Source organism: Zea mays, chromosome 4 (assembly GCF_902167145.1).
Source record: "Zea mays cultivar B73 chromosome 4, Zm-B73-REFERENCE-NAM-5.0, whole genome shotgun sequence".
NCBI classification, from domain to species: Eukaryota; Viridiplantae; Streptophyta; class Magnoliopsida; order Poales; family Poaceae; genus Zea; species Zea mays.
Genome location: NC_050099.1, coordinates 90,709,244 through 90,721,772, shown reverse-complemented (window position 1 = coordinate 90,721,772; position 12,529 = coordinate 90,709,244).

Below are 12,529 nucleotides of genomic sequence, written 5' to 3'. Positions count from 1 at the left end.
TGGATTTGAGAGCACATATATATGTTGCAAGAAATAAACCATTTATTGCCATTAATTGAATAAAAATTAATATACAACAGCATTTTGCCATTAGTAAATGAGATGCCAATTCATCCATGGCACAAACACGATTGCATTGGACAAACCATTTCTCATTCAAATAAAATAGTCAATATACAGAGTAGCACAACATAAAATAATCACCACTTCATGTGTGTACAAATATTATTGAAGATAGATAAACATATGACTCATTCTAAACAATCCTAAACTTCATCCTAGGTAATTTAGTAAAGATTTTTTTGGTAGCATAGTCTTCACATTATGTAGAAATCTTGCAGCTCTGAAATTGAAAAGAAAATAGAATGAAGTGTGGATTCATAGCGTAGCTCTAAAAATGGAATTTGCAAATCTAAAACTAAAATATGGCAGCTGTAATACTGAATCTGCAGCTTTGAAACTGAAATCTACAGCTCTGAAACTGAAATCAACTGACAGCTCTGAAACTTCATCCTAGGTACTGAAACTGATGAACAACAAGAAGATATTTCAGAAAAAATAATTGTTGTGGATTCATCATGCTGATGCACAAATAAATGAGAATGCATCTTCAAAGAAGAATGTGTCTCCATTAAAGAATGGCCCACAATATGACAAAGGAAATAATTAGTTAGGTCGACACTTAAAATATATTTTAAAGATATATGCTTAGGGAGAAGGGAATAATGGTAGATAAAATATAGCTTGTGAAAGAAAAAACTTAAGGTCTTATAAAACACTTATACCTTCGTCTCAGGTCTCACAAGCCTCATTGCAACTTCTGTTGTTGTGTTGGTCGCAGGAAGAACATCAGCTAATAGGCCCATTTGCAATTACATGTGTATGTGCCATCACAGCAATAAAGGCATCAATATGACCCACTATTTCAGTCCTACGAAGTTCATGAGTAGACGAGATGTCATAGAGTACCTTTCGTATTGTTTTAAAACATCAGATTATTGAACTATGTATATCAATAGGAAGTAATCACAATTTCACATGAAACAAACGCACTTTAGAGGAAAAGGTGTTTATGGGTCACTCATTAAGATATTCTATGAATATCAAACAAATGCAACCCAAGAAAGTTTTCTATTAGTGAGGCCCGGGCATGAAAGAAGTACATGTAGACCTCTTCCCAAGTCAACAGGATCGTTGACAACAAATACTCTGTTAACTCGCTCTACATAAACATCATATGATGGGTGCACTTTGGTAAACATGTAACTATCTGTTTGCCCAAGTTTCCAAGTCTTGAAAAGAGCCTGGGGTCTATATCTTTATAATATGATGCATATTCATCTATGGACAGAACTTTTCTGTAGATAAAGATGACTCACGAGGAATTCAGAACAATAAATTGGACCAATGATTGTAATAGAAACATGAAGAATTACCTAAATCCATATTTAGGTAATGCTAACACCTAAAACTTTTTATATGTTGAAGAAATGTTAACACCTAAAAGTTTTTAGAAATATCCCAAAACAGGGAGCTAGTATGCGACAATGATAGCAAAACATTGTGTGCAGATGGCACAGTGAATTAGTTACCGTTCATTAAAAACATAAATGAAGTCTTCAGGATACCTAAAAAAGAACAATAAATGTGATCCATAATCTTTAACCCCAGTAGCCTTAATTAGCAAATAGGAATAGCAACATTGGTGGAACAAATTACTCTCACAAGTTCCCACTCCAGAAATGAGTAAATGATGCAGCCTACAAAATTTAATTTTCAGTATGAACACGATTTAATAATGGAGTAATACCCACGACACAATGCCTAACGACGTGAAACCGTTTGACAAAATGCTCAAAAGACATGAATGCGTCAAACATGGCCAAACATTCGAGATTATTTGGCCATTACAAACACAGGAGCGAGACACTCTCTGAGTCGTCCTAATGAAAGTGCAAAGTGATTCAATGAATGTAGTAGAGTACGAGAGGAGATGCATCAACAACAAGTAAACAAAGCAAGAGAGAACAATAATAAATTAAAAATTAGTACACACACAATAGGAGTGTACCTTTGAAAGCTAATGATTGATAGGAAAGCTAGATACCATCGGTGGGTGTTCAGCGGATCCAGATACTACTCTGCTGCCCGCGTCTGGCCGCAGCTCCTCCTCCTATTTAGGATCAGATTGGTATGGGGATGGGGATTACTGATGAGATGGAGAAAATACGAAGACATCGATACAAACACAACATCTAGGCAAGAAACAGCTAAATGAGATTGATCGAGACAATGCACTATTGTTTCTGTATGAGAAGGCGCAAGGGTGTTACCTTATTTGGATTAGAGGTGACGGATGCCCCCTCCCAACGCGGTGACGACGCGGCATGGGGCAGGTGGGGCGGCTCTATACACAGCCGGCGCAGTGGAGGCAGAACCCACGGAAGAGGGAGAGGTCGATGGTACTAAGGGGATAGTGGAAGGTGGGGATGGAAGCGAGGGTGGCATCGGGGACGCACGCGCAGAGGGACTACGGCTGTGGGTGCTGCCAGGCCATGGCAGCGTGAGAGGCCAAGATCCACCTGTTGCGACTGGACCTAGGGTTTAGAGCGCAGGAAGGGTGGTCGTTTAGCTCGAGGAAGGGACAACAGATGACCGTGGATTGAGGGCTGGATCTAGAGGGACGACGTACGAGTTTATTTCAAAGGACCGTGGGGGACTTTCATGTAAAATAGATGACCAACTGGTACTTTATAATATAAGGATGATATTGCAACATACCACAAGCATGGCCAAAAATCAAATAAATATACAGATGATACTTGCAACACATAATTAGTGTTGCTCTATACTTGTCAGTAACGTATAATAACTGCAACACATAATAAATGTTGCTATATGCTTCACGGCAACACATAAAACTATGTGTTGCTAAACATGCGTAGCTATAGGGGTGTTCCTATTGTAGTGAAGGGTTTAGAAGGCTTCAATGTGAGGGACCGACGAAACCTGCAAATGAAAGTTTGTTATTTCACAATGAAAATCATTTATTTAAAACTTCAACTTGACAATAAAACTTCAACTCAATAATAAGAATACCTGATGGCACGCCGTGGCGCAGCCTGTGTGGCAGCCTCCTCTGTAGAAGCGTCTGCTCCCGAAGTCTCCTCTCCATCCTCCAGTTCTGCGGCAGCTTCCTCAGCCTCCTCGTCCACAGTCGCCTCCGCAGTAGGTGCCACTGAAGCAGCTGCATGCAAAGTAGCCCCTTCTGTATTAGAGGGTCCGCTGGTACCCCACATCTGCTCTAGGGAGGCAAGCAACTGCTCTTGCCTGCTCCTGCTTGTTGTGGTGCCCTGAAATGTAAACAAATTTAGATTGCTAGCTGGTCCTAGTAATTGAACTAAGAAAAAACAAGTACCTCAAACATGTTAGGAGTACCACTGGAACCCCTTGACCTTCGTGGTCTAGATCTCCTACCAGACGAATCCATCCTAAACAACTGTAATAAATTCACAAAGGAGTAAGTATGAATAAATTTTTCACAAAGTAATGCATATGAAATAAACAAAAACAAGAGTGTGCCATTACATCTACGAATTATGTATAAAAAATCGTCGGCATCAGAGTCCTCTTCGGCGACACGTGTATTAAGTTGTTCAACCCATTGTTGTGTTTCAAGAACTGTTTCTTCAAACCTTTGACGTTTTGAATTTGATGAAACTGGTTCCTCCATTAACTCTACGGTAAGAGAAGCTAACTCATTTAGTCCTGCCCCTTCGAATACAATACTATGATTGTCGCTATCGTATGCTTGATTGCCGACTTCTTGGAAGACAACATCATCATCATCATCGTTGGTGCTTAAATTGTAGTTTTGATATCGGTAAGGGTGAACCTCTGGATTAACTTTATATGCAACCCACCAGGTTTTAAAACTTTTATGAGGATAACTCAAATAGTACACCTGATGCGCTTGATGTGCCAGGATGATATTGTTGTACTCATTTCCTTTATACCTTGATGCGTGCTTTACCTCCACCATCCCGAATTCATCAACTCGCGTGCCAACATGTGGATCAAACCATATACAATCAAACTTCACAAGTCTCAAAGGTTTGTGACCTCCAAATGTATACTCGGTTATGTCTTGAACAATACCATAATAGTCCTCCAATTGTCCATCGTCGCTATATGAACTTGCTAAAACTCTACTGTTTGTTGTAGCTGCAAGTGGACGACTCGCTTCTAGTTTTGCTGTTCGAAAACGGTATCCATTAATATCATAGAGATCAAATTTTCTTGCGGTCAATTGACCATGTGATATTTGTAGCAAGTCTTTGGAGACACTGGCTTCAGGTTTCTTACACTGCAAAAATGAGGAACGGATAAAAATAAATACTATGCAACATCTGAACTTAAGTTAGAAAAAAAGATAGGCATGGAGGAAATTACATGCTTGTGGAACCACTGCACGAAGGACGGGCCACCGTGTAACCCTTTCAAGCGTAGGTCATCCAACTGCTTTTGAGTAAGTTGTTTGTTGGGTTTATATATGCTATCAAAGATTTGGAAATAAGGATGAAGTTCCGGCATATTGACATACAAGAAAAGCAAGGTCTTGTTACGCTCTATCGTTCCCACAAGATGTGATGTGTAAGCTCCGACACCTTTACCGTCCCACTTAAAAGCACTTAGATCAGTGATTGGAGCTTGCTCGGCAACATGGTACCGTGTCGTTTGCACATTCACGTTGTTTGTGTCTGAAAAATACTTGCTTGAGAATAATGTGATCTCTCTGGCTGCGAACGCCTCTGCAATACACCCCTCAACCCTTGCCTTATTCCTCACCATTCCTCTGAGTTTTTTCAATTCTCTTTCTTAACTAGACATCCACCTGAACTGTGCAGGTCCTCCTACCAATGCTTCCCAAGGTAGATGCACAAGCAAATGTTGCATACAATTAAAAAATCTAGGTGGGAATACTTTTTCCATCTTACATACAAGGACAACGATTTCCTTCTCAAACCTCAGCATCAATTTCTTTGAGATTTCCTTAGCACATATCTGCTTATAAAAATAATTGAGTTCTTCAAATATTTTCCACACATCGGGACTAAAGTATCCACGGAACATTACTAGCACTAGTCTTTCAATCAAAATGTGATAGTCGTGACTCTTCAACTCAACGAGTTTACTAGTGTCAAGGTTAACTGCCCGTTTTATATTAGCCGCATAGCGATCTAGGAACCTCAACTTTTTCAACCATTGAAATATCTCCTCTCACTCTTGCCGTTTCAGACAATAAGGAGCTTGTGGCCGACTCTCAGATCCACTTGGATTTTTTCTAATCTCAAGGTGCGGACGATCACAAAGTTCAGCTAAGTCTCTTCTTGCATTCATGTTATCTTTGGTTTGACCAGTGAAGTCGAAGCACATGCTTATGATGCTTTCCGCAACATTACGTTCTTGGTGCATCAAATCTATATTATGTGGTAACAGCAATGCCTTCGTGTAAGGTAGCTCCCAGATAAACGAGATGTGCGTCCAGTTGTGTTCTTTACCATACCCTTGAAATCGACCTCCTACGTCCGGTTTTAGGTCACGATGTTGTCTCATGATATTTTCACCAGTTTGCCGCTTCGGTGGCCCATCTCTAACCCTCTTGCCTTTTCGGAATGACTTTGTATCCTTTCTAAAAGGATGGTTATAGGGAAGGAGGCGTCGGTGAACATCAAAAAATGTTTCCTTCTTACCATGTTCTAACCTATATGCTTGTGAGTCACCCATACATATCGGACAACGCAGTATGCCGTGGACACACCAACCAGAAAAAATGCCATATGCTAGCAGATCATGAATTGACCATAGATATGCTGCGTGTAGAGTAAAACGACATTTCAGATGACTATCATATGCCTCAACCCCCTGCCACAACATTTTTAGTTCTTCGATCAACGGTTCCATAAATACATTAATTTTCGTTACAGGATCCTTCGGACCTGGAACAATAAGGGCAAGAAACATGACCTCTTCCTTCATGCATTTGTTAGGAGGGAGATTGTAGGGCATCATAAAAACTGGCCAACATGAGTAAGAAGTGGAATTATTGGAGTAAGGAGTGAATCCGTCCGTCGACAAACCAAGACGAACACTCCTAGGGTCTCTTGCAAATTCTGGATCAAAACGGTCGAGAGCCTGCCAGGCCTCGCCATCTGAGGGATGCACCATGACATCCGGATATTTTAACAAAAGTAAAATATCACTAATGGATAATTATACTTTGGAATTCGCCCTTTCTAAAATAAATAGTAAAATTTAAAGCAATGAGAGTTAATATACATATATATAATAGAAGAGTTACAATTTATTATCCCCTTCAAGAAATATATGTACTATTCTCTTTTGAGTTAAAGTCACTTTTGTTAAAGAATACATATTAAATTCTTCCTAAATTAAAAGGGTAAGGCATATGGAATTATTGGAGATACTTTTAATTAGATATACATTCAATATAATGACTTCTTTGGAATAAGTGGATGTGAAGCATCTTATCAAAATAAATAAAATAAATCTTTGCATCATTCTGGGACTATTTTGGTTGTTTCATATAAACTGGACTTTGAAATTCAAAACAGGTTTGAATTAGTGACTCATTTAAATTTAAAATAGTTAAAACAAATAAAAATTTAAATTAGAAAAGGAAACAGGACAAGGAAACCTGCGTCTGGGCCAAATCTCACCTGTCTCAGCCCATCTCTTCTCTTCCCCCTCAAATGCGCGCCGGCCCAGCTCCCCACTTCCTCACATCACGCGCCGGCCCACTTGTGCCCCGTATAGCCCGCTCGGTACTGCTAACCCGGGTCCACCTACCAGCCACCATGGCCTCGCGCTCTCTAGTCACTGGGCCACTGACACCGGGTCCCCACTGTCCAGCCCTCAGCCGTGTGCTCGCGCTTTCTTCTCACTGTCGGTGGGACCCCCGCTGTCAGCTCCTCCCTCGCGACAGAATCTGGCGGCGGAACAAACCTGGCCACCTTTGCCGCGCGCGCGCCATGGCCGGATCTCCCGCGGACTTGGGAATTCCGTTGCTCAAACTCCGACCGCCTTTGCCTGGCCTATAAATTCATTGGCCCTGGAACTCACTGCCTCGGTCGACCAGAAGGAAAGCAGCGCGTGATCGCCACCGTGTGCCATGGCCTCTGGAGAGAGAGGGTGAACACAGGAAACCGAGAGGAGGGTGCGGGTTCTTCGATGTTGAAGCATGGGGGGAAGGCCCACGACGTCTCCTTGTCTAGAGTGAGGGGGAATAGTCCGCGACGTCACGGAGACGAAGATGCAGAACCTCACCGGCGGTAATGAAGAAGCACCATCACGCCAGGCGGCCGACCTATGCCTCAATCGCCGGTACAAGCATGTTCCTGTAGTTTGCCATCGGCTTCGCTAAGCGCAGTTTCTGCTCACGCCTTGATCCACACGCTGGGGCTTTGCCCGCCATCTCGCCGGGGATTACTCCATCCCGGTGTGGTGTGGCGCCGTTCGGTATCCGTGGGAGCTCTAGGACGCCGGGATGCAGCTCGACAGTAGGAAGGCCACCGGACTAGAATGCGCCAGGGTGTCCCTTGGGTCTAGAGAAAGAAGAAGCATTCTAGCCATCGATCGGCTAACGGATGGCCAGGATTAGATCATCACGTACCCCTTCGACCCATTAAACCATAGCCATGGATCTTTGATCCAAGGGCCAGGATCGCGTACCGATTCAGCATATGTCTAATCTAATCTGCGCCATCAGCCAATGATCGGACGACCAGATCTGATCGGTTTCCCTTCGCCGCGCCCCTCTTCTTAAAAAGTCACTGATCTTTTAGCATATGAACCCGCCGTCCCCTGCGGGATACTTCTAAGTCTAAAGAATTTTTATAGAGTAGCCCCTGTGTTCCCTGATAATATTGCGCTCAGTCCAGGAACTAATTAAAATAGGAAAAAAAGAGATTTAGAAATTGTTTTTGAGTATAAAAATAATTGTAAAACTTGTATAATCCATAGAAAATTCATATGAAGTCCAAATTAATCTATTCCAATTCCTATAATTTTATAATATTATTGTTTATCATTTAGTGCCACTGTTTTGACATAAAAGCCACATTAAAAATGTTATCTTAAGTAATCTTGTACAAAGCACATAAAATCTTTAGAAATCCATAACTTAAAATCTATAACTCCAAAATTAATAATTTCTGTTCCTGTGATCTTATTTCGATATGTAGATTATTAATATGTATTTTGCATATATGTTTGGTGTAATGTTAATTTTGCCTATACCATGTATGTCTGTATTGCTACGTTTAGCAGTGAGGACACGTGTCATCTGAAGATCATCCTGGTACCTGGAATCTCAAGTCCCAGGCAAGTTGTGCCCTTGATCACTTCTTTTTACCTACTCATGTTCTAATTAATCATAATGATCTGCATAGGTTAATTTTGATGGGACCCAATATGTTACCCTAGTTTGATTATCTTTATACCTTATTTACCACTGAACTTTTTGGGTAGTACTTGCTAGTGCTTTATGTGGTTTTGGGTATGAAGATACATTATTCATGATCACACTTTTATTATCTATTTATTATTACTGTTCATGATAAGATCATTATGTTAATTGAAACATGGAGCGACCACCCGGGAAAATAGTGCTACCACAAGGGTTTAATGGGACGCCCTTGGCTGATTAATTAGGAAAGCTAGTGGAAGACTACCTTACCCGAAAGGGGCAAGGGAAGTAGGGGAGTGGTCAGTGTAGGGAGGTCCTTGGGATGATTTTGCTGCGATGGCGATCATGCGGGGGATCCCTGCATTGGAGCTTCCTATAAACTGTAGCGGGTTTTCTGAAGCTAGTGGAACTTTGTAAAGGCCTCGTAGCGTTACCCTGCCTCGCCTCCTCAGTAGAGGTGTATGGGAAGTCGCGATCCCTTGGCAGATGGGTAACATGACTTGTGGGTAAAGATGCGCAACCTCTGCAGAGTGTAAAACTGGTATATCAGCCGTGCTCACTGTCATGAGCAGCTCGGACCCTCACATGACTAATTTATGGAACTAAATTCAATTTGTCATATGCATTGCATCGCAGGTGATGTTGTTACTTTTGTTCTACTACTTAATTGGGTTTGGTATTTACTTATACTTAGTAATTGCTATTAAAATTTTGACCAACTTTAAAAGCAATGCTCAGCTCTAACCATTCTCTTTGGTAAGCCTTACACTTCACGTGAGCTCCCACCTTTGGCGAGTTCATGCACATTATTCCCCACAACTTGTTGAGCGATGAACGTATGTGAGCTCACTCTTGCTGTCTCCCACCCCCCACAGGTCAAGAATAGGTACCACTAAATGAGGCGCATGGAGGATGCTGTGACGAGTTCGTGAGAGGTCTAGGCCGTCGTCTCCCAGTCAACTTTGGGTTGCTTGACCGTTGTCTCCTTATAATGTAATTATTTATTTATTTTGTATAGAACTCCTGTTATGTAGTAAAGATGTGACATTCGATCCTATGCCATGATTCATCATATGTGTGAGGCTTGGTCCCAGCACACCTGGTGATTGTTCGCGCCCGGGTCTTGGTGCCCCGAAATCCGGGTGTGACAGAAGTGGTATCAGAGGGATGTTGACTGTAGGACGAATCCTAGATAGAACTGGACAACCATTACTTACTTACCTCTGCTACTCTGATTCTTTATAGACTTTTCTTAATCTTTTCTCATCTATTTCCGCTTTACTCTGATTATTCTTACCTTTTTCCTTCTAAAGACAAAAGTGGATTTCACACTTTGAAATCCTGTGCCTAGAGTAACCTTTAGGAATAGGAGATCTACTCTTAGGAACAAAAAAAAACTATTTTTTTATATATGTATCTATGCACTTGAATGTTTTTTCTTATGATATTTGTATGATTTGGATCTTTGATTGAGTGTGATTAATTGTGGAGTAATGTCCACAATTACATCTGCATATGCATATAGAAAAAATGCTTATAAAAATGATAAACAGACAAACTAGATTATCCCCCATTAAAGTATCTAGCCTAACAATATCCATCTAATCTTGAAAGACTCTATCCTACACCCATAGATCCATCTTATCTTAAAAGATACTCATCTTATCTTGAAAAGATTTTATCTTATCCTAATAGATCTAACTGACCTCAAAAGATTCTACCTTATCGTTATGGATTCATCTTGCCCTAATTAGCATATTTATCCCACTCTAGAATAACAACCATGAGTTAATCCAAAAATTTATTTAGATCTTAACTAGTCTAATCTAGTCATATCCAACCTAATCTAGATTCTATCTAATCTATTATGATCTAATCTAGAGTAAGTTACTTAATGATGGTACAAAAGATAAGGCCATACCCCTCATGCACTTAAAACTAAACTAGTGCCTTAAACCAACTCAGCCACATGCATGAGATCTGATCCAACCAATAGAGTTATGATGGATTGCATAATCTATCTATGCCCACCAAATATCAAACAAGATCTTGACCTACATCATGTCGTCTATCTCATCCACATCTATCTTAACTTTATTCCCCCAACTCCGATAAAATACACTAACCTTGAATCAATGAGACTAAGACCCGAAAAGGACAAGATCAACCTCGTCAAGGAAGGAGAGAAGTCAAACTCGATCTTTAGATGCATTACCACCCAACATGGAGTTCTTTCTCACCATAAACTTCCTTACCCCAAGCTATTCTTGCCCTAACCTATCCATCTCTTATATCCTACCTAATAAGTAGCTAGATACCTATCACCCATTAAGGACTATTAAAAAAGGGACATTCTTAAATTTTTAAATAATGGGAACTAAAAGCTAATTTACACATAAATTTCTCTATATTCCTTTTCTAACTAATCTCGAGGACGAGATTATTTTTAAGGGGGGTAGGATTTGTAACACCCGAAATCTTGTTTTGGGGATTAGTAGAAGAAATCAAAGTAAAATATCACTAATGGATAATTATACTTTGGAATTCGCCCTTTCTAAAATAAATAGTAAAATTTAAAGCAATGAGAGTTAATATACATATATATAATAGAAGAGTTACAATTTATTATCCCCTTCAAGAAATATATGTACTATTCTCTTTTGAGTTAAAGTCACTTTTGTTAAAGAATACATATTAAATTCTTCCTAAATTAAAAGGGTAAGGCATATGGAATTATTGGAGATACTTTTAATTAGATATACATTCAATATAATGACTTCTTTGGAATAAGTGGATGTGAAGCATCTTATCAAAATAAATAAAATAAATCTTTGCATCATTCTGGGACTATTTTGGTTGTTTCATATAAACTGGACTTTGAAATTCAAAACAGGTTTGAATTAGTGACTCATTTAAATTTAAAATAGTTAAAACAAATAAAAATTTAAATTAGAAAAGGAAAAAGGACAAGGAAACCTGCGCCTGGGCCAAATCTCACCTGTCTCGGCCCATCTCTTCTCTTCCCCCTCAAACGCGCGCCGGCCTAGCTCCCGACTTCCTCACATCACGCGCCAGCCCACTTGTGCCCCGTACAGCCCGCTCGGTACTGCTAACCCGGGTCCACCTACCAGCCACCATGGCCTCGCGCTCTCTAGTCACTGGGCCACTGACATCGGGTCCCCACTGTCCAGCCCTCAGCCGTGTGCTCGCGCTTTCTTCTCACTGTCTGTGGGACCCCCGCTATCAGCTCCTCCCTCGGGACAGAATCTGGCGGCGGAACAAACCTGGCCGCCTTTGCCGCGCGCGCGCCATGGCCGGATCTTCCGCGGACATGGGAATTCCGTTGCTCAAACTCCGACCACCTTTGCCTGGCCTATAAATTCATTGGCCCTGGAACTCACCGCCTCGGTCGACCAGAAGGAAAGCAGCGCGTGATCGCCACCGTGTGCCATGGCCTTTGGAGAGAGAGGGTGAACACAGGAAACCGAGAGGAGGGTGCGGGTTCTTCGACGTTGAAGCATGGGGGGAAGGCCCACGACGTCTCCCTGTCTAGAGTGAGGGGGAATAATCCGCGACGTCACGGAGACGAAGATGCAGAACCTCACCGGCGGTGATGAAGAAGCACCATCACGCGAGGCGGCTGACCTATGCCTCAATCACCGGTACGAGCATGTTCCTGTAGTTTGCCATTGGCTTCGCTAAGCGCAGTTTCTGCTCACGCCTTGATCCACACGCTGGGGCTTTGCCCGCCATCTCGCCGGGGATTACTCCATCCCGGTGTGGTGTGGCGCCGTTCGGTATCCGTGGAAGCTCTAGGACGCCGGGATGCAGCTCGACGGTAGGAAGGCCGCCGGACTAGAATGCCCCAGGGTGTCCCTTGGGTCTAGAGAAAGAAGAAGCATTCTAGCCATCGATCGGCTAACGGATGGCCAGGATTAGATCATCACGTACCCCTTCGACCCATTAAACCGTAGTCATGGATCTCTGATCCAAGGGCCAGGATCGCGTACCGATTCAGCATATGTCTGATCTAATCTGCGC